The 21,053-nt window shown below is 44.4% G+C and overlaps 1 protein-coding gene across 2 annotated transcripts in view; it reads left to right on the plus strand.

Moving 5' to 3' along the window:
• Positions 1-4,653: 4,653 nt before the first annotated feature.
• The window catches only part of Cplx2 (complexin 2), a 79,455-nt gene continuing 63,055 nt past the window's right edge, over positions 4,654-21,053 (plus strand). The window contains exons 1-2 of one of the 2 annotated variants that reach the window (XM_033761644.1): positions 4,654-4,707; positions 16,331-16,411. The gene's annotated coding sequence lies outside the window, so the exon portion shown is untranslated. Of the gene's footprint in view, positions 4,708-5,095; positions 5,174-16,330; positions 16,412-21,053 lie in introns of those variants that run through there. The other variant, XM_010622139.2, reaches the window with a different exon arrangement.

Raw genomic sequence — 21,053 nt, forward strand, 5'->3', positions numbered from 1 at the left:
TAAATTAGAAATGAGAGCACTTTCTTTCAAACGACTGTTTCAAGGATTGGATGACATATAATATGTGCTCAAGAGTTATCAGTTTTCTATTTCCTCCAAAACTTAATATAAATTGACTTGCCAAAATTATGACAACAGGGATTAAGATCAATAAAAAATAGGAAAGCAAGTCAAGTGCAAAATGGATGATGTCGGAAATTGTCTACCTAACTACTCACTGTGTCACAATTTCACAGTTTTTGAGATGCTGTGTATTTCAGTGACACTAAGCTTATTCATATGAAAAGAGAATAGAGAGGGTATCATTTTCCTTGATTCAACAAACATATTGAGTCACTTTGCCCAGCACTATGTGTGTTATGGTCTGAATGCATCCACCCAAACTCATGTATTAGGAACTTCATCCCCAATGCAGCAGTGCTGAGAGATTGGGGCAGTGCTTAGATCATGAGGTCTCTACCCTTGAACTATAAAAAGGGGGGCTATGGATATGGTTTTACTCTCCTGCTTTCTGCCATATGAAGACACAGTGTATGGCCCTCTTTTCCCTCCACTTTTTGCCAATGTGAGGACACAGCAAGAAGGCTCTTAATAGATGCCAAATTATTGATCTTGGATTTCCTAGCCTCCAAAACTTGAGGAAAAAAATGGTTCTTTCACAAGTTACCTAATTTTAGGATAGCAGCTCGCAACAGACTAAGACAGTAAGTTCAGAGATAAACACGATAGTCATGGTCCTTGCTGTCATAGAGGTTGCATTCTAGTAAAAGAAATATCAAATAAACAAACAGTAAATAGCAAGATGTTTCAAAAAGCAGCAAGTTTTATCAAAAATAAAACACCATACAATGTAACTTGGGGTGAGCAGCTATTTGGAAGGTTGTGTGCTAGCCAACCTGCTCTATGAAGCCATTTATATTGAGGTTTTCATATTGAGAATAGTCATCCTTGAAAGGAGCTGTGACCCAGAACCCAGAGGGGAGATGTGGATTTAAGAAATGAAGAGAAAATGTGGCTGTTGCAAAGCAAGCAGCACAAACACAAGGCAGCCCTCTGTGAATTAGCTATTATCAGAGACCATGTGGACTTCCCAAAGGGGCAGAGAGACAGAAGGTGAATATTAATTCCCGAGCCAGAGCCAAGATTCAGTCTAATTAGCATAGTGATCACCCCTTAAAACACAGGAAAAAAATGATGGCATATAATGTCTTTGTAAAATAACAGAGACCATCAGGACCAAAATCCAGGAGCCAAAAGACATAAAGTGTCCACAACAGAGGAAGCCTTTTCTTCGTAGGGCATTGGTCAGCAAGATTTTAATATGCTTTTGTGTATATGGGAGAGGGAAACAATTACAATTATTCAGCAACCATTTTAGAAAGCTAAATTCCAGCCTCCTCAAGGCTCTCAGAGGTTCCAGAGTCAGCAGTACAAAAAGTCATGCACTTTTCTTCTAAGTGATGCTTCTCATACTTTCTCTTACTTGAATTATTGTAGCTGCCTCTAAACTAGACTCCAGTTTATTCATCCTCAGCAAATACTTGCTGAACATCTTCATTGGTCCAGGCTGCCTTCCAGGATTTAGGGGACAACAAGAATAAGCCAATAGGCATGGCACCCTCTTGGAGCCTCAGATCCACATCTCCCCAGAGTGATATTTCCAATGTCAGTAGAAAGTCCTTTGCAAAATTTAAAGGATTGATGAAATGTTGGTATCATGGGATAATCAAGGTGGTGATTAGAAATTGTTAAAGCAGGGCTCTTACCTTTCTATGACTCTCTGTTGCCTATGAGACAAAGTCATAATAGCAGAGTCCAAACCAATTTCAGCCTAACTTCCCACCCCCTACCCTCTTATCAGTCTTATGCTCCATTGCATCAAACCTCTGACAGTCCCTTCATTTTCACACTCCAGGGCCCTTGAATATTCTGCCTCCTCTATCTGAAATACTGCCTCTCTCTTGTCTACCTGTAAACCTCCACTTAATCCTCCAAGGTTCAATTTCAGCTTTTGCAACTCCACCCCACTGGTAATGTTCCTCCCTATACTTGCCTGGCAGCTCTCCCTACATGAGTGTTTCTCAGTAAGGATGAAGATCTATCAAAATGACCTGAGAATCATCTTAAAATCCTAGGTCTATCCCTGCTCACTACAAATTCAGATTCAGAAGCTCATCTTGGTTATAAGCTCAGGCTTTAAATTAAATAAAATCAGGTTAAGTCCCAGCTCAGCCATTTATGAGTTTCGTGGCCTTGGTCATGCCACCTAACTTCTCAAAGACTTAGTTTCTTCTATAAAATGGGGTTAGGAGTAAGTAAGAATGACTAGTTGAGGCAAAGTATATGAAACGTTTAGTATAATACCTAGCACCTGGGAAGCACTCAATAAAGTGCAATTATTGTTGAAAGGAAATACATTTTATCCTATCACTGTCCAGGTTGAGAATTTTTTCTCAGTGTTTTTCAAATTGTACTATAATCCATTGCTCATTTGTGTCTCCTATTAATGCAAAATCCTGTCAGAGACTGTCTTAGTTCTAGTTCCCCAGCATGCCTGATAGATAGCACCAGAAATAGTATCATCACTTTGAAGCTGTTTGACCTTGGTCATCAGTCTGCCTTTTCGGCATCAACTGTCTTAGTATAAAACAGTCAGAATAATGTCTACCAAATAATGTTGTTACAACATCAAATGAATTTGTGAATGTAAAATGCTTCAAATGGTGTGAAGTGAGTTGTTACAGTTTTATCATAGAGGATGAAAAGGGGCTTTTTTTCAGGCCTGTAACTCCACGGTCATGTGTCTGCGATCCTCCCTATTATGATTTGAATGTGTTACCCAAGATTTGTGTGTTGGTTACTTAATTCCCAATGGAATAATGTAGTTAGGGAGTGGGGGCCTTACGGGAGATGTTTAGGTTATGAGCGCTCCATCCTCAAGAATGAATTAATTAATTAATGCCAATTATAACACAGCTTGTGGCCAGAAGTCCCCCTGTCCCCCTGCCCATCTTCCATTACGAGACAACACAGCAAGAAGGCCCTTTGTGTTGGACTTCCCAGCCACCGGAACCATGAGCGAACACATTACTCTGTGATAATCACCCAGTCTGTGGCATTAATTATAGCAGCACAAAATGGCCCAAGGCCCTCCCCTTCCTCTCTTTCCCTATCCATGTGCTCCTATTTCCTTAAACATTCTCAGCTAATTTATACCTCCTAAACAATTCCACCATGACTTGCACAACAACTGCTGAAGCTTTTGCAAAGATAGAGAAAAATATTATGGACACGGTGCTGCAAGAGCAGCTCCACTCAGAATGCTAAGCAACACTGGAGTGGCAGGACAGGCATGAACTTCACCCCAGTGTAGTTTCAGTTCTAACTGGGGGAAAAAACAAAAAATAATTAAGTAGACATATAAATACAGTAAGCACTGTGTGTCTGCAGGTTTCACATTCTCAGACTCAACCAGGTTTGGATTGAAAATATTTGGGGAAACTTTATATTTGTACTGAAAACATTTTTCTTTGTCATTATTTCCTAAACAATACAGATAACAACTATTTTACGTAACATTTACATTGTATTGGGTATTATAAGTGATCTAGAGATGATTTAAAGTATATTGAGGGCCAGGGATTTAGTTCAGTGGAACCGAGTCTGCCTTACAAGTGTGAGTTCTTGAGTTTGATCCACAGTATTGAAAAACAAACAAAAACAAAACAAACAGACAAAAAAGTATATGGGAGGGTGTGGGTAGATTCTGTGCAAACACCATGCCATTTTATACTTTGATTTTGGTATCAGTGGGGGATCCTGGAAACAACTCTGCACCGATACTGAGGGATAAAACTGTAAACTGATTGCAGAGTAATATGCACTAAAAACTTAAATTAGTGCTACAGAGCAATAGGGGAAGAAAGCATGAGATAGGTGTTCAGAGAAGGCCTCTGTGAGAAAATGACAATTGAGTTAAAATCCAAATGGCAAGAAGGACTCAGCCATGTGTGCAAAGATGAGGAGATTCCCAAGCAGAGAAAATAGCAACTTTTTTTTAAATTTTAAAAGCAGCTTGTTACAAAATGTAAGTCATCATAGGGGGAGTTATTGGTGATAAGACAAGCATGCTGCCCTGAGGGGCCTTGCAGGCTATGATAAAAATACAGAAATCCAGTGAGCAATCACATAAAGAAAAGGAAGCTGCTTTGAGTTCTGCTTTGCATGTGTGCATTCATTCAGCAGGCATAATCCACTGTGTGTCCATCACCATGCTAGGAGATGGAAATACAGAGAAAAATAAAACACTGAACCAGTTTTGATGAGACTCGTAGCTGAGGATATATGTATGTAACTAATTATGACACATGTAATAGGAAATCTAGAAGATGGATGTAAAAGTTGAGAGAACCTACAGGTATCACTGTACAGGTCAGAAATTTTTCGCTGAAAACAAAAGCACCTTAAGTTGCAGATTAAACATAAGTAGAAAAGACGAAGACTATTGCTGCCAAACAGAACAAACATCAGATGCTAAGGTACTGGGGTGAGCCTGTTCCAAATGAGTGGCCCTCTGTCCTGGTGAGAACACAGCTGGAAGGGGGTTCTGTATCTTTGGAAAGATCTCTCTGGGGGCACGGTTGACGACAGACAGGAATGGATGACAAGGGGTAATGAGACCAGTGAGTGGAGTCTGCAACCAAATGGGTAAGTGTAAAACCTGTATTTGTTTATTGATCACAGAAATGGCGAAAGAGGGAGAGAGAGTTCCAAGGCAGGATGCCCTAGTGACAGACCCCAAAAGTCCCCAAACTTTAAGGTAGAACTGTCTTGTAGGGGGAACTCCCCATGTCTCCCTAGCATTTCCACAGCCACCTCTGCTGCGCCCTCTCCCGTCCCCGCTGCCAGCCCCCGCCTCTTTTCTCAGGAAGCTTGGGTCTCCCTGGGAGCGGGTCTGCCCTTGGGGAGGCCTCTCGGCTCTGTGCCCTGCAGCTCGGCTGATATTCCGGACGGACAGAAGAAGGGCTCCGCTCCTCCTGCATGCACCTGTGCTAACCTAGGCAGGAGGGAGCGCCTCCGCGGAGGAGTCCAGGAAGAGGGGCAGGGAAAGGCGCGCCCGAATCTCGGTCCCGGGCGCCCTATTCTGCCGCGGAGGAGCTGCAGCCGCCAACAGGTTTGTAGAACGCGCGCTCGCTCCCTGTTGCTGAGCGGCCACTTCCTCACTGGAACAGGTTCGCTGGAGACCCCAGCCACAGGCCCGGCGCCACGGAGCTCCCGAGGCGTCTTCCTCCGGCCTCTCCCTCTGTCGGCCGCGCTGAGCTGCCGCTGGCTCTTCCCAGGCGAGGAGAGGGCGCTCTGGGCGCCTTCTCCCTTCCAGCACCAGGTCGGGCACAGCTCCCATGCCCCGTGCAGTCCTCTCCCCGGGTCCACACAGCAAAGGCGGACAGCAGCCAAAGAGCGGTCTTCTCTCCTCTCTCGGTTCTGGCTCAGTAGCGTGGCCGCCGAGGACAGTCCCTCGCCCCTGAGGGCGCTCTCCCCGAGTCAGCACCGAGGCGGCGGACAGCTCCCGCCAGCCGCCTAGGTCCTGGCGAGCACAACAAAGCCGAGGGGCTGGGGCCTCCGAGGTTCCTCGGGGGTGGGGTGGTTGCATCGATTGGGGGATTTCGGCTTCTCCCACAGTGGGAACAAGGGCAAGCTGGAGAGGGGGGCCTAATCACAGCAGCGCGTCTCTGGCTTGGGTCTCAGTTCGCCAAGGCCTGGCGGTGCAATGGCGGGTCGCCGCTGGGAGTCCGGGAAGAAAGTGGAAGGGCAGACAGACACAGAAGAGTCCCGGGCTGCGGTCCGGCGAGCTGGGCCTAATCTGGGCTGGGAGGGAGGAGTACTCTGTCCTCTTTCCTCCAGATTCCCCGCCCCCAGCTCGGGACCAGACTCGGGGGAGACTAACCCAGGTGTCCGTGGCTGGCAGCTGCAAGCACTGATTCTGGCTGTCCCTGGAACATCCCTAGAAAGTGTGAGATTGAGTTTCCGCAGGGGGAGGGGGCCGAGAAGCCTCGGGGAATCCGCGGGAGTGAACGGGGCAGCTACACGCTCCCCCTCCCTCTTGCCCAGGGTTCCACCCCTACCTCCGGAGAAATCCCAGCCCGTGAGGAAGGGAGTGGGTAGGAGGCGACCCGGGCAGCTGGTTGTGAACGAGGCTTAGCTCTAGGAGACCGCAATTAGCAAGAAAAGAGGTTGAGGGAGTCTGCGAAGCTGGGAGGTTCCCAACCAGGGAAGCCAGCTCCGCAGCAGGAAACCAAAGGAGAAAGAGAAACCGCTTCTCTGAGAGCTGAAGCTGGGAGGGCCCTCGGATCACGTGACTCTCTAGCTCACTGATGGTCTCACCGGGAGACAGGGCCTAGGGGGCAGAGGTGATTCACCCAAGGTCACTCAGCTATTTGGTAGCCCAAAACTCAGGCTCTTTAATTCTTAGCACCGCTGTATAACATTCATGGAGAAGTGGTAAAGTCTCAGATGCAAGAAGAGCAGAGTAGTTTCCATTGAGTCCATTCTCAGCTCTGTGACTTACAAGCATATGACCTTGTGCAAGTAATCTCCTGAGACCATCTTTAGCTTTAAAAGGGGAATAATAAGATCAACAGTACCCACTTGGGGTGAGGTTACAATAAAACAGCTATGAAGTAAGCTTAGTGCCACTCCTGGCACGAAGCAAATGCTCAAAAAATGGTAGCTACCATTAATGTTACCATTCCTTCTGCAAACATGTGCTGTAGATATATGCCAAGCACTGGCTGTACACTGAAGGGATGGGAAAGTGTCCCAGTGAAGCAAAAAAAGAAAGCACAGGATTGCAATATGGTGTGATAAGTGTCAAGGCTAGTAAACAAGACTGTGCAATTTCAGAGGCAGGAGTATTGAACTGTGGGGAGAAGAGGAAAAGGGCCTCAGACAGATGGAGCTGTGTGTAAAGGCCTAGAGGTGCGAAATCACAGCCACCAGGTGATGTCACCATGCCAGAAGGTTCTCAGGATAGGGACCGTGAAATGAAAGTACAGAGAAAGACTGAAGGGCTTTTTAAAATAAAATGTTTCAAATATATGTTGAAAAATAGAAACAATAGTATAATAATCATTATCCAGCTTCAGCAGTTGGCCAATCTTGTTTCATCTCTACCTGCCCACTCTCCTCATGCACATCCACATTACCGCAGATAGACATACTGATTTATTTTGAAGCAAACCCAACACACTGTATGATTTAATGCCAAAGGATTTTAACATCAATGACAACTGTTGCCACTCAATGCTGCACCACCTTGGAAGTCACTAACTCAAATCTTACCCTTTCCTCTTACTCCATCTATTCTGAACATTCCTGTCCTTGGCAGAAAATTTTGAGATAGGCCACACTGAACTTCCACAAAACAAAACAAAACAAAACAAAAGACAAAAGGAATATCAATTTCCAGAAGGTTTAAACAAGGTAGAATTACTTCATTCCACTACCAACACCAGGGCTATAGGCCAGTGACTATTTTTTGTTGTTGTTGTTTTGCTTTTGTTTTGTTCAGTACTGAGGGTGTAACCCAGGACCTTGCTCTTGCAATGCAGGTGTGGCACCACTGAGCTAAATCCCTGGCCCCCCCGTGACTATTTGAAAAGCAGATCAAAAGACAAACTGAGCCCCAGAAGGAAAAAGATTTCCTTTCAAAATAAGCTGAAGCATGAATTCATACATAAAGAAGGCTTGAAGTTACAGAAATCGTTGATTTGGAAACATTAGGCTACATTTTACAAATGAAAAAGACAAGGGTCAGGAATGGGAGGAATTTACATAAAGTTCCACAGCACTGAGACCAAGATCTTTGAACTCATAATGTGTAGTTCTTTACGGTTTACCATTTTGCCTATAAGATTCAGCCTTGGAGTTCTTTGGTCCACATACCACACAAGATGCTATTTCCTTCTCCAGATCAAACAGGAGAAACAGAAAGAGGATAAGAAGTATGTTCTTTTTCTCAAGGGGATGGCCATATATGACAGCTGGCTTTGAGATCCTTTGACAAATTTCCCTACCATATACTTTCAAAGCTAAATGAAGATAAGGGTAGTGGCCCCCTACCTTCTGGCCAATCTCCTAGGGCCCTTCCTTCTGATCTATCTACTAATCTCCTGGCTGACCCTTTGGTTCTCATTAGCTAAAGGCTCTGCAGATAGACAACCATATATTATTTCTGTGGATTTTTCTAGTCCTGTTTGCCTTAACCAGATCATGTGAAGCCTTCTTTTTCCCATTTATCCTGAATTTGGCCCCACATCTCTCTGAGCTACAGCCTACATCTCCTTGGGCATGTTAAATCAGTAGTGTTTGGGCCAGGCCAAGACTCTGAGCTCTTATGTCTTTTTGGAGAAAAAAAAAAAATCTCTCTAGTTACTGATTAAATGTGACAGCTGTGATGTGTTTATGTACTCTAGTTGGGCTCTGAAGTTCTAACTACACATACCAATGTTTTCACTGCCCCTGCCAGCAGAACGAGAGAGATAGTAGTTCACAAGTTTCTCTAAGTCTCAGAGGGACAAATGAGAGCACAGGCAAGGAGTTCTCAGAATCTCCAGTGAAGGAAAACTCAGAAGAGAGTGACCAATGAAATTGCTTTACTTCCGTAGTATTATGGCAGACAAGACAAAGGAAGGTGATAAAAATAGTGAACTGCAGCTTATGAAATTATCCCTGCTATTAGCCTGGGATAAGATTGATTTAGATGTATTATATTATGCAGGCCTAGTTGAATTGCAATATATAGAATCCCAAAGGGACTTGGTGAGTCTTAACTCTTTTTCCAAGACATTTATTCATTGAGTGACTGACTATTCTGTGGCAGGCGCTATTCCAGATACTTGTGACACAGCAGAAGAAGACATCTCTGATACCCGCTCTCTTGAGGCCTACAGACTCACAGTAGAAACCATCATTAATAACAATTAAAGGGTAAATATGGAAACATATAAACAGACAAGCAAGAACTCCTTTCTGAAATGGTGACACGGAACAGAGGTCTGAATAACAAGAAGTCAGTGATGTGAGGTTATGAAGAAGAACATTCTAGATAGAGGAATTAGCCCTGGAAGAGGCCCTAATGCAAGGATGGACTGCTTGGGGAATGCCAATGTGGATGGAGCAAAGTAAGCAAACAGGGGAGTAGCCATAGATAAGGGGCAGGAGGGAGCAGGATTAGGTCATGCAGAGCCTTTTGGGCCAAGATCAAAATTTGGAATTTTAATCAAAATGCAATGGTTTTAAGCAAGAGATAAAATGAGGCTTTGATTTTTTAAAAACTATTCCTGTGGTTGTTGCATGGAAAATAGACACTATGAGGATGCCAGCTGGGCACAGAGGAGGCAGGGAGAGTGAGACACAGCCTCCCTTGGCTTGAGGTATATAGCATTCAGGAGAAAATACATAAACAAGAACTACAGCACTCCATGAGGAGGGCTGCCTGGGAAGTGATGTAAAAATCATTGGTGGACACACAGCTGAGAAGTTATGCAGCCCCCAGGGCTGGGTGGATCAGGGAAGGCTTCAGCAGGGTGGGTAATGGATGTTGAGTCGTATTTCGAAAACAAGTCACATGGGGGTGCATAGGCATTCAAAAGGCAACAAAAACAGCAGTGGAGCACACAGTCCAGGAGCAAACCCCAGTCCTGCCATCAAGAATCTGAGTGGATTTAGGCAAGTTATTCACTTCTGTGTACCTGGATGTCCTCATCCTTAAAACAGGTGATGAAAATCCAAATCCTTATTTCAAGTGGCTTCTGTGAGAACTGAACAAGATAAAACTGACGAAACACTCAGTTCTAGCACCTATGAACACTGCTAAATGAAAATGGCATCAGAAGGGGTGGGCAAGCAGGAAGGGTATGCTGAGAAGTGTCAACTGGAGCCCAACTCAAGTGACTTTGAACCCCAGGTCAGAGATGCCCATCCTGCTCTCTAAGCAATGAGAAGCTTTTAATCAGGAAGGTTAGAAGTAAAAACTAAGATAAAAAGCAAAATTCCGGAGAGGGAGGGTGCTTCCCCATAATGGCTAACCCAGACAGAACTCTCATCCATCTCCCCTACTGATCCAGTATCTGCAGGAGGACAAGAATAGTATATATTTTGTTCCACCATTGCGTCCTCAGTCAAAGAGAATGCTGAGGATACTCTCCGTAAATATTTGTGGAATAAATATATTGCTGAATCACTGACCAAATAGGACAGAAAACATCAGAAACCTTGAATATTCTAGGGAGTCAAAGTATTCAGAACAGAGGAAAAACCACTCTCAGGAAAATAGATCAAACATCTAGAGGTGTCATCTTGAGGGTCTTAAGCCCCTCCAAAGCCCAGGTTCTCTGTGACAAAAGATACCACTACCAACACTTTTCCTGCCAACCATCCACACCCAACCCTGTCTGCAACAAGCATTGATGCACAGGGTTCAGAAGTTAATCTTGGTAAAGTGCCTGGAAGATGAAAACCATTCCCCAGACATGCAGCGTGGTAATTGCCGATGTGAAGAAAATGTATCTCTACATTTGCAAGAGGCAGGTCTTTGTGTTCCACAAAAACCAGCCATTAGAATTCCTGTCTCTGACTTGTCTGGAAGCTGTGACAGCCAGGCAGGCAAGTAGGGTCTTGCAGTTCAAGCAGCAGATGGCAAGAGGAGCTCAGACCCAGCTCTCCATGCTGAACGCCTACTCAGAGCAGGCTTGTAGCCAGACACTTCTCCATGGGAGAGAGCCCCAGGCCTGGCACTTCCTAGCTCAGTGATTTGGGGCAAATCCTATCATTTCTCTTAGCTTCAAGTTCATCACCCATAAAATGGGGATAATGTTACTGGGTCATTTTGTCTAGTGACAGGATATGTGCAAACATGTCTTTGATTCTGTCAATTACCTTGTATGATAAGAGTTATCCAATTTTCCAAATGTGGAAATAGAAGTCCAAGGAATGGCTCACTGAGTCATTAACACTCACTCATCCCCTACAATGGGATGATATGTGCTTTAGTAGCTGAAGAGACAATGAAGACAAGATAGATAGAGATAACTTAAATTCTAGTGAAGAGACAGAAAAAAAAAAAGTAAACATGTAAAATAATCTCACCAGATCCTATAAATGCTAGGAAGGAAATAAAATGGGGGTGGAGGGGTGTCCAGAAAGGTTGAAGATTGTTTCCAAACAGACTTTTAAGGTCCTTTAAGGCAAGAATTTAAAGAAGAGGCATAGAAGCTGACATCTCAACTGGGAGAAAAGACTAGCTACAGGACAAGCATCCAGCCAGAAGGAACAGAAAGTACAGATGTCCTGGGGCAGGAAAAAGCCAGCCAAGGTTTCAGGACAAAAACTAAGTGAGCAAGGGGGAGAGTGGTGGACAAGAAGGGCAGAAAGATTGCAGGGGCCAGGTCAGAAAAGGCCTTGAACCAGGCTGGGGATTTAGCTCAGTGGTTCCTCCAACTGCCTCACAAGTGCAAGTGCCAGAGTTCAATCCCCAGTACCAAAAAAAAAAAAAAAAAAGAAAAGTCCTTGAAAGCCATGTGAACTATATTTGTGAGGTAGAGGGGTGATGTAATGAGAATTATGATAAAGTCACCTCCCTCAGTCAAGCAGCCAGTAAGGGGCTTGATGTGGGAAAGCCCATACCAGAGTGACCCCCTGACTTCCCTCAGGCCCACAGGCCCCACTGCCATCTCTAAGCAGGTCAGCCAAAGGGCAGGCTAAGTGATGCATCTGCAGGATTTACCTGCTGAGAACTAAATCCATCAGCCACAGGCTGCCCATGGCCAAAGCAGTGGCTTGCAGACAGCATCCTAATGCCCTGAGGCTGGAGTGGGAGGGAAAAGACAGAAGGCCAGCCAAGGCTGGCATGAGGCCAGTGACAGAGTAACCTGCCCCAGGTGCAAGATTTAAGGAAGTTCTTAAAACCTGAGACCAGAGCCATCAACCTATAGTTTATGTGATATTTTAAATAAAATCAATGTTAAAAATCTGTGATGAATAAAATATCAAAAATTTTAATAAAGGGAGCTGGGTGTAAGGGGAGGCAAGTGGGGTAAGTCAAACCCAGGGACATCACCTGGGTCACAGCTGGAATCGCAAGCCAGTCTACTCATGATGAATTGTGAGCAAGAATTAGTTCCTAGGAGATGCCTCAGAGCCACTGTTTGCCCCGCCAAGGAGACAGAAGCTAAAAGCAGGGACTGCACAGTGAGGAGGTGAGACGGGGCTACAACCTCGGGCATGGTGTGATGTCAAAGTGGCCTGCACTCAGCCCCATCCCTTGGCTTCTCTGGGGCTGGGAATAAGTGGTACCATCTCTCAGGCCTCAGTCTTCCCATCTGTGAACCCAGGGCTAAGAAAGCCAACTTCTTATGATTCAATAAGATAATGTCAGACATCCTTTCATGCCTGGCAACTTGAAGCATAGTTCACTAACCCTCATCCTCATTAGCTGAGTACACATTAGAAACGCAGAGTCTCAGCTGCATCCCAAATCTGCTGGATCAGAATCTGCAGCTTAACAAACCAAGGTGATTGGCATGCACATTAAATCCAGGGAAACAACTGATTCTTGGCACATGAGATGATTGTTAAATATTAGTGTTGCTTCCCTGCCCACTGAGCACTCCGATCCTGACTTCAGACAGGAGGAAAATCTCAAGTTGGAAAGAAAAGTTCTTGAGATAGTTCCTTCATTAAATTTTAAATGTAGATTCTGAAGCCAGGGAGTCTGACCATGCTCTTTCTACACTTCTCCATATGGGTCTCCTGCATTTTGTTCATCTGTAAAATGGAAATAAAAATGATAAGTAAGTCCTATGGTTGTTGTGAACATAAACTGAGATGATATTAGGAAAACTGTCATCTGAATGCCTGGCACGTACTAAGTGTTCAATAAACACTTGTTTTTTGCCTTTTTGCTGATGGTAGCAGTGGTAGTTCAATAAATTGTTATTGAGAACAGCCTGTGTGATTCAATGGAATTGATAACATTTGTATAGCACTTTGCTATTTATAAACTGCTTCAGTTCATATCATTTTAATTGGCTGCCATAACCCTTTGAGAAAGACAGCATGAGATATATCTATTTTTCAGAGAAAAAAAAAATCTACCCTTGGTGAAAGGACTTGTCCAAGTTAGCAAGGATTCAAATTCCTGGAATCAAACACTGAAACCTGTGTCAGGAATAGAGCATCCAATTTACAGCTGTGAAATAAAAACAGTGGTCAACTCTAGAAATGGTATTGTCCAAACTTCTTACGTTAGAGAAGGAAAACTGAGAACTGTGTAGGGGGAGAGGCTTATTCAAGGTTAGACAGAGCATCAGCCAGGAGGTCAGAGCTAAGCTCTCCTCAACCCCAGGCTAGAATCCTAAGGTCCAGACCCACCCTCTCACCTGACTGGTCAGTACTCTGAGCAGGTATGGTGGTCAGGAAGCTTTCCAGCTCCACCTTCCCTTCCAGTCCAATCAGAGGAGGAGAGTCAGTGGCTTATTGCCAAGGTGAGAGCTGTGTGGTTTCTAGGACACAGTTTGGAACCGGTCAGGTAGCTGCTGGGGCTGGGGCTGGGGCTGGGATAGGACGGGGACAGGGACTTGCCACAGTGATTTTCTTGGAAGCTGGAACAGGACCTCCAACTCCCCTGGGTGGGTCAGCCGATGAGAGTTGACTCCCAGTCTTTCCCATGCCACTGCACCACCTTGTCCAGGAGACTGAGTCCCCTTCTCCCTCAACTCCACACCTCATCAAGTATCAATGCCCACTTTCCTGTTCCTCCCATCTTTGCTACCCCCAGGTCCTGCCCCAGCACTCCTCCCTGTCCATGGCCTAGCAAATTCTATGATCTTCCCTTAATGTCCACAGAGGGATCTTTCCTGAAGCCCAAAGCAGGGCCTATTGATGGCTCCCCATCACCCTTAGCTCCTCTAAGGTTCTCAAAAATGAGCCTGCCAGCCTGCCAGTCTCATCTTTCACCCTAAGGCTGTAGCCAAGTCACATTCCTCCAAGTTCCCTGGTAGACCATACTCCCTCTATGCCTTCGCAGAGGCAGTTTCTTCTACCTGGAATGGGCTTCCCACTTCACTGTGCACTTGTCTAACTGACCTTCTTGGGAAAGCCCTTCCAGTTGCTCCTAAGTGAAGCACCTTTGGCAAACCTGCCTTTGGATGCGAGTCACACTGCAGTTAACTGTCCCTATTTAGATGAGCTTTTTACATTTTACCCTTAGAGTAAGACAGGAGAGCCAGGTTCCAACTGTGAAATATCAAGCCCTTATTGAGGCTCCTTTCCATACTCTGTGTGACAGGAATTATGACACTGGCCTTGCCAAGGCAATAAGAATATTAGAGATAGTGGTTACAAAGGGCCAGAAATATGGCAAATGCATTGAAAGGGGTCCCTCCCCCACACAAAGAGGATAACTGCTGTGTGAGGGGATAATGTGTAGAATGCCTCCCACTCAAGTAAAGTCATAACCTGAGAGTTAACACTTTAGATTCCCTAAGCTCCCAGACCTAAGTCATCCTGACATGCTCTCTGCCCAGCATTCATTCATTCACAAAAGTTTCCTAACCACCTACTATGTGCCAGTGATATACCAGCTGTTCAGAATTCAGCAACCCAGGTAGGTTAACATTGAACATTTAATTGCACCCATCTATTTTTCTTGTCTTGCCTTCACAACAGTCAGGCACCTGGCCCTACACATAGGTGACCCTGCCCAAGGACAGAGAAGGTACCATTTGCACTGAGATGCTCTTTCCCACAGCAGGCTCCACCCAGAGACACCCTCCCTCCTCAATTCCCCATTCCAGCTCATTAGAAAACAGCAACTCTGCCCTGTTTCCAATCCAGCTGTGAATTTTAAATTCGAATACTGTCAGCTCCCTGAGAGTAGGAATTGTGCCTGGCCTTTTCACTGCTGTGTCATCAGTAGTTAGAATATGGCCTGGCACAGTCATTCACCTACTTGGTTACTCATTCATTTACTCACTCAACAGATATTTACCAAGTTCTGCTGAGTGCTAGGCTCAGGGAACAGCCAGGTCCTGCCTCAGGGACCTCCTATTCTGGCAATGAGATGGGGAACTGGGTTGTATGAGTGGATTATAATGCTATGGAGAAAGTTAAGCATAGTAACATGGTTCAGACTGAGGTGTCATATTGCTGTTACCCCAAAGTGGTTTCCAAGACTGATGGTCACCTAAAGGCCTGGAGCCAGCTGTCTATGTTGGAATCCCTGCTTTTCCACATACTGTCCCCATGACCTGGGACTTATTCTTCTGAACTGCAGTCCCCTCTTCTGCAAATGAGACAATAATATCTGCTCTCCTGGACCACCATGATCAGATTATGATTACTGGAAAGAGGAAACAATTAGGAAAGGATATAACTAATTGTACTGAGGGATCACGGAGTCAGCACACATTTTAGACCCTTTCTGTGGCCTCGATCTTATTGCTCAGCTAAGAGAGGCTCTGGCTACAACAGAAAGCAGGAGCTGGGGTGGGAAGAGATAGTAATTTGGGTTCAGATTCCAGTTCTGCACTTACCTCTATGCGATCTTGATCAGATGGTTTTACCCTGTCTGTGCCCATCTTCTCACCCAGAAAATGGTGATGGAAATTTGACTTCACTAATCCCCTGTAGCAAATCTAGCAAACTTGTCCTGCAATGCAGTCAACAAATACTGGCAAGATGCCCACATTCTATAGGCCCCATGCAAGGTCTAGAATGAATCAACCCATGCCTCTTAAAGAATGTTTGCCACCCCTAGAATAAATATAGCAAAGAAGGTAACTTAAATTTGAGAGGCTACAGGTAAAAGATATCCTCACAGACACAATCTTACTTAACAATAATAATAAGCAACACTTTTTTAGCACTTAGTGTAGGATGTTGGTACTATTAAAAGCACAATTTTGTAGATGAGGAGACTGAGGCTCAGAAAGATGGGTGTCCCCAGAGCCAAACTGAAAATCAGATATAATTGACAATAAAGAATGTCCATCAACTTTGCTCATAAAACACATTTAAGTCCTATAAATAATGTGGTCAGTGGTACAGTGCAATGAGCAAGATGGACAAATTGGAGAACTGCTGTCAGATGAGGTGAGGTGGAGCCAGGAACTGAGTTTGAAGCCAGACAGGGGCCCATCCTGCCCAGACCCTTGCTAGAATGAAAAGGAGGAGTGGAAGCCTTGAGAATGGTATGGACACCCTTTCAATGGCACCCATTCAGGAAGACAGCTCCAGCAGCTCTCTCCTCACCTCAGAATCCTCTCTTCCTCAGGAAGTTGAACACCTCTGACATGCTGTCTGCTCTGCTCTGTGACTGAAGGCTTCCGCACTCCAGCTCAACCAGGAAACCAAGGTAAGAGTACTGTCCAGGGTCAAACCCATGGGTGATTTTCAGGGAGTCCTCCCATCCCAGGGGCTCTGATGAAGATGGCCATGTGACATTTCTTCCTCTGTGATTGCCAACGATACTCCTGAGTTGGAATGTGATGGGTCAGTTTGGTGATTTGGCAGAACAATGTTAGACTGAATCTGCAGAGTCATTTACAACAGAAAAGTTTTTTTTTTTTTCTGGTGAATTATCTTACTCCATGTTCCCCTCAAAAAATTGAGGTGGATATCATTATCTCCAATTACAGATGAGGAAACTGAAGCTCAGAGATGGGAAAGGACTTGCCCAAAGAGATCTAGCTGGTAGGTAGCTGAGGCTAACCTACTTTTTCTTACCTGTGTCCCCATGGCCTATGCACACTGTAGGTGCTTAGCACACTCTTGATTAATGAATGAGCGTATTGGTGAGGTGCCCAAGATGAATAGCAGAGCAAGTCTGGGTTAGAACCTGGCTCTCCAGTTATAATCAGGTCCTATGCTCTTTCTGCTGTATCACAGCCTTTAGCATCAATGCTCAGACCCCAACCCCCTCCCACCCCTTCCCAGGATCTCAAGCATCTTGAGTAAGGTGTCCATTACCCAGTCCTGCTGCAGACAGAGGGACAAATTATGGAGCAGTCAACCTCAGCTCCTCTTCCATGTGGCCGGCCAAGCTCAGATCATACCCAGCGTCACTTCATCCACATTGTCTCTTCCCTGCCACCCACTACCAGTAATCCAATGTGCATAGTTGTAAACTTGTTTCTTTAAATAAACAGTCTCGAGTTTCATACCAAATAGTCTTTTAAGAGGAGGAACGTCTCCAGGCCACCTCGTATTTAGCATACAGTGAGCCACATATTTGCACAGAGAGAGTGTGTGTGGATATAGAGATCGCTTGATCGCTATAGATATCATTGCTCATCCAGATGGGAGCTATTTATGATGCTGAGTCATTCACAGCGAATGCCACTGAGGAATTCCAGGCTGGGCTCTGAGCCCCAGCATCACAGGCCTCATAGCTCCCTGCCTCACTGTCACTGTTCATAAATGAGACAGAGAAAGAGGGGGGTCCCCTATCACAGTACAGGGACAGAGGGGTCATTTTGGCCAAAGAAATGAAGATTCTCCACAACCAGTTCTTATTTCAAGCCATTGTCCTTCATCCAGAGTATTCTAGTTTACAGGTCATCTAGTCCAACTCCTCCACTATATAGCAGAGAAAGCTGATACCCAGAAAGACATCCCCAGTGTCACCCACAGAGTCAGGGACAGAGCTGGCACTAGAGTTCAAACCTGACTGCTGTCTGGGGCTCTTTCCAGTCCCCCAGCTATTTTCTTCAGTTTTATTTCCAGTGTCTTTGCACTTTATCCATTTGAGGAATTTCCTGTCCTCTACAAACTTAAGAGATGTCGCTGAATAGTGCTTTCCACGGGCTTCTCCAGGACAAAAGTTGGGCCCCTCTAGTTTTGGTACCCCAGCCCATGTTACTCTGGGACCTGCATACACTGGGTGCTCAACGCATGTATACTGGGAATTGCATAAAACCAACTTCAGTCCCAATTCTCAATACCCTGGCTCTCCATTGGAAAAGCACCCATTTATCTCCACCCTCTTTCTTGTCTCTGAGCCAGTTCTCTATCCATGCAAAAATAGACTCCCTCCCACTTGCCACCCACCTCTACCCAATTCTATAATGAATCAATTTTATTAATAGGCTTTGGAATAGGAACAACAAAGGCTTTTTCTGAAAGTCACCCTTTATCTCCCTATATAGTTCACTTCTCAAAGAATTCTAATAAACAAGTCATGTGTGATTTGGCCTTACATAAAATATTCATTAATCCACTCCCTTCATATAGAATGTGTTTAAGTATTCAGTGATCTCTACCCTTTATTAGACAGTCCATTCACCTGTTCTAAGAGACAGTGAAATGCTATGCAAAGAGCACCAATTTTGAAATTACAGCTGGACTAAATTCTAGTTCTGCATCTAGAATACAATTGTGTGATCAGAGAATTGTGCAATGTAACTCTCACAGAGAATTCAATGTTATGCTTGTAAGGTGCCTGGCCCACATAATAACTACTCAGTGCATGTTTTTAAGTAAGTAAACTAATGGGTTGTGACACAGTGATACAAAAAGGTGAGGGACCAAGTGCTCTGTAATCTGAGTTGTTAAGGTCATACCAGGAGAATGGTCTGAGAAGTCTTGGGAAGCAGACAAGCGATTTAGGCTGCTGGTTGGGCAGTTTCCAAGCTAGAAAAGGAGATTCTTTCTCCAGCCCCCTGTACAAGGAAAAGGTTACCTCAGCTCAAGGGAAATTTTGAGTGTGGAATGTAGGTTCAAAGCAAAAATATTTTTTGAGAGACAAGAATGTGTCTTATTAGCTGGGCATGGTAGCACACACCTATAATCTGAGCATTCTGGGAGGCTAAGGCAGAAGGATCACAAGTTAGAGCCCAAACTTGGCAACTTAGTGAGACTTTCAAAATTTTTTAAAATCTAGAGCTTGGAGGGGTGTTGGGGATATAGCTCAGTGTGACACCCCTAAGTTCAATCTCTAGTACCAGAAAAAAAAAGTGTCTTCTTAATTGTTGTACTCTGCTCCCCCTACCCAACTATAGCCTGGATAAGGGTAGTGAGGTATAAGGCAAGGCAGTACAGAGTTAGTATGCAATAAATTGACCTCACTTGAGTTTACTAAACTCAACTCAAGACTTGGCTTATATCTGGTTGCTTGACTTCAACTGACCTCGGTAATTTTGGACCCTGCTCTCAGACCTACCAAGAAAGAAGCTTCCTCAAATGTGGGCTTATCTAAGACCACAGCCTGTTACACAGAAGAAACCTTAGAAGTGATTATCTTAGGGACATTTAAGGGTCTTCCAAAGACAGAGGCATCTCAGAGGGGACCTGGCCCATAGCCAGAACTGTGAGAAAATGGTAGCCACCTTGGCTTGGTTAGAGAGTAAGTATCACAGGCAGAATATCTTCAAAACTTATTAGAATTCTGCTGGGATCTTACCTCTATTTTAAGGGAATGGGTTCCTTTTTTCCTAGGTATGGAAGGTTCACTTGGAGCTATCCAGTTCAAAGACAGGATTGCCTCTAGTTTAAGGAGTTAAATATACTCAACAATAAGGAGAGAAGCAGGTTGAGGCCAGGAGCCAGGCAGAGCTTCATATGGTAGATGCTGAGATGGTTGGCAATTGGCTATTCTGTTGGAGTGAGGATTTGGGTGTCTGAGTGAGGTATGATTCCAACTCCAGACTTATGTTTCATACTGTTTTGTTGAAAGGAACAGTTGCTTAAGAACCACAGTGTAGGATCTGGTAAGACCTCTGGAGGGTATACTGCACCACTAGGGCCTTTGTCCTGCCCTGTCTTGGTCATTTCCCCTTGCAGAATGCCACCAAGCATCTGAGAAATTCAGGAAGTGAAACAACAAATAAGTTTTGTGTGAATTGGAGTGTTCCATACTATTCTTGGCCAAGTTCAAGTTTGAGTCCCACACTGGTGTGAAAACCCATCACCATTAAGGAAAATCCATTCCTCTCAGTCCCTCTTTGTGCCCTCTAAAAACCTGGGTACAGTTTAGGCATCAGTGTTTGATGAATGAATAATGAGGTCAAAACAAGGCTTAGAAAGCCAGTGGAATATTTCAAGATGTCAAGATGGAAAATTTCAAGATAGCAAGATGGCCAAGGTCCAAAAACAGAAATGCCAGCCAAAAAGGATAGCAGAGACCAAGATGCTCCTCAGGAGTTTGGCTCCCAGGGAAAGTTGAACTAAATAGAGTTGAGGGATATAGTAGTGAGCTGTAGGTTTAAAATAACATACTTCAGAGTCCCACACTTCTCAGAAAGGTTCTTGAGAGCCATTAATAGGATGGGCTTGGAGAAAGAAGGCTCCAGAGAAGCAACTCTGGACTCCCCAACTCCACTTCAATCACAAAAGCTCAGTGGTTATTTGTTTAATAGATTGAATTTCCACATGTAGTTTTATTTTTAAAGGACTCTTTGGATTTAAAAACAATGCATTTGAAAAGCACTGGTGTTGAAATAGTCTAGACAGTTGGAGGCAAAGTGAGAAAATGGTAGCCACCTTGGCTTGGTTAGAGAGTATCCAATTCCCAACCTCATCCCTTTCTGATGGGACTTCAGGCAGGTCACATTCTGAGCCTCCAAGTCCTTATCCGTGAACCATCCTCCTAAGATATATGAGCACTAGCTACTATGTTCCAGTATTTCCTAGAGGTTGGCATTTGCATGACTGATGCTATATAAGATGATTTTTGGTGGTATGAAGATGAACATTTATCATTTTAATAGCTCAAAGCTGGTGCATGTTAGAAAAATATATCCCACATATGAAATTCTGTGATTTATGGGAATAATATAGCATTTTGTTGGAAAATAAAATTGTGTGTTGTTTTAAAAAGCAAATCAATTTAAAAAGAAATACTAAGTAAATGAATACTACCAATTGGACAGATATCATGAAGGTAGTAAGTACATGAGTGACTGGAATGTGGAGAAATTTGAGACACTCTATTAAAGTATCAAGTCATGGGCCAGGGATTTAGCTCAGCAGTTCAGTGGCCTGCCTTGCAAGCGCAAGGA

The sequence above is a fragment of the Fukomys damarensis genome, unplaced genomic scaffold (genome assembly GCF_012274545.1).
Source record: "Fukomys damarensis isolate Sample0158 unplaced genomic scaffold, DMR_v1.0_HiC HiC_scaffold_9, whole genome shotgun sequence".
Lineage (NCBI taxonomy): Eukaryota > Metazoa > Chordata > Mammalia > Rodentia > Bathyergidae > Fukomys > Fukomys damarensis.